The following is a 2,500-nucleotide window of genomic DNA, read 5'->3' as shown; positions in this document are numbered from 1 at the left end:
CAATATTTTTTCCTCGAAATTTTAGCTCAGGTTGTGAGTTACCAGCGGCATTAGAAAGTTTATTTCATCGTGTCTCTAATAGCCTTTGGATAAAAAAAAATATTTTATCATTTATTGGATAGCTTCTCATTCCGATGCTTGAGCTTCAGTCCTTCAAACAAATGCATGCAGCGTGGATAGTCAAAATATTTTAAAAGTGCATAAACTACGATAATACAATGACTTTTCATGACTGAGGTAAATTAGCTGAAATTTGGAGTCGATTAGTAGACTAACTTCTGAAAAGACTTTAAGAAAGAACGGAAATTAATTAGAGGCAAATTTAATTTTCCTTGGTTGGGCATCGCTTTGTTGTTTGGCCGCAGTCAGTATTGATGTTCGGCAGACATCGAGACTTGCCTCTTGATGGATGAAAGTTTCCTTTTGTTCATGATTTATTGCAGTCATTAAAAGGCTCTGCAATATAAGAAGAATGCACACACACTAACAGCACACGTATACTCAGAATCACAGGCAATGAAAGAGCCGCGCATACACGTATGAAACCTATACGTGTGTGTGTGTGTGTGTGTGTGTGTGTGTGTGTGTGTGTGTGTGTGTGTGTGTGTGTGTGTGTGTGTGTGTGCACACCCCAACAGCAGCCCATGATCTATAACTTAAGATCTATCTGCTTCCTCTATTGTTATTTCTCAGTGACAGATTAATGTTTTAGCAAAATCAGATACAACTCTAGGTAAGAAAAGAAAATTATAGGAATCAAAATAAAGTCGTTAAAACTAATAAAATTTGATCACAATGGGAGACAGGATTTTTTTTTCGAACTAACCCTATGTTTATTTACTTCAAACTGCCCATCCTCTACAACGAAAGAATATTTCCGAGATCTTGGATGAGCGGCTGTTGTGATATTTTGCTTTCCTCTTTTCTTTATTTTCCCTCATATCTCTTCCTATTCTTTTCCTCTTCTTTCTCCTACTAATCAAGGAGAAAAATCGTTTCATGACCGGCTGAATGATCCTCATTTAACATTCGCTGATGTAACGGACATACGCTGTACTGGAGATTTATGCAGCTTTTCATGTAACACTTTGTTCTTTTGTTTTTACCTTTACGATATAGTTTTATTACCATTACTATTGTGTCGTGTTTTATCATAAAAAATAATTCTAGTGCTATTATTATACTCTGTGTAATAAAACACGGATATATCTACCACTGATAAACTTCTAAATCACTTAAACTTCTAAGTCACATATCTTCAAAATATATAACTAGTTCTAAGAAGGAATGTTTTTTAATTTGAGTGTCCCTTCGTGGAAAGCATTACATAAACGGAGCTTTGTTCTAAGTAATATATTAATACGTACAGAGTAAATTTCGTTCAGTATTCAAACTGTGCGTGAATTCTACCTTGTACATTTTTCATTCATTAGTAATATACTAATATTTCCAGGATAAATTTTATTCAACATTCAAACTTTACGTGTGTTTTTTTACCTTGCACTTTTTAAAAATAGATTTCAAACCAAGTTATTATTCGCAACTTTCGTTTGGGTTCTGTAATATTTTGAAAATAGTGTATCATACACATAAAGCAAGCGCTGTGTTTCAGGCAAGTCATTTCGGTTAAGAGATACAATTAATTTAGCTTGTGGTTTGCCTGAGCGAAGATTGTCTAAACACAAGGTTCATTCGTTCTTTGCAATTTGATGACTCTTTTGTTTTATTATGTGTTTTACCTCTTACTTTTATCTTCCTTATGTATGTATGTGTAAATATTTTATATGTGCCCACTGGATTCGCAAGCACTCTCTCTTTTCCTCTCTCTCTCTCTCTCTCTCTCTCTCTCTCTCTCTCTCTCTCTCTCTCTCTCTCTCTCTCTCTCTCTCTCTCTCTCTCTTTCTCTGTCTATCTATCTATCTATATCTATTCATATATCATTCTGTCTGTCTATATATCTCTCTATCCTTTCATCTGCCTATATTCTTCTATTTTTTTTTTTTTTTCTCATGTGAATCTGTATTTTTTTCAGTTTAGGAAACACTCTTTGTCCTTTTGTCTCCTTTGTAAAATAAGTCAATCAAAATATCTATTTTATTTTCAAAAAAGTTTATCAACTTTTTTCTTTTTTTTATGTTTATTAAACATCCAGCTACTTTGTCTTTTCAACTGAACCGCCAATACCTCTTGCTTTTTTATTTACTTCATAGACATAAAAGCCTTACCTTCTCCCTTACCTTCATCCAATTTTCGCGCTATTATTTTGCACGTTCATTTCACAATGCATCACCTTTACAATTTTTCGTTAGTTGAAAGTTGGATGATGAAGGGCAATGATCTAGGGCAACTCGTCCATCTATACGGCTGTCATAAATTTACAGTTTCATTATTAAGTAAAATAAAAAAATATAATTGGAAACGTTAGCGTAAGTGTACAAATGACTTGTGTTATTGGATGCTTAAGGAAACAGACTTGATTACGGGCTTCTTCACTAAATGA

Source organism: Penaeus chinensis, chromosome 14 (genome assembly GCF_019202785.1).
Source record: "Penaeus chinensis breed Huanghai No. 1 chromosome 14, ASM1920278v2, whole genome shotgun sequence".
Taxonomy (NCBI): Eukaryota; Metazoa; Arthropoda; class Malacostraca; order Decapoda; family Penaeidae; genus Penaeus; species Penaeus chinensis.
The sequence above is the reverse complement of the archived record's forward strand: the minus strand, read 5'-3'. Positions refer to the sequence as shown.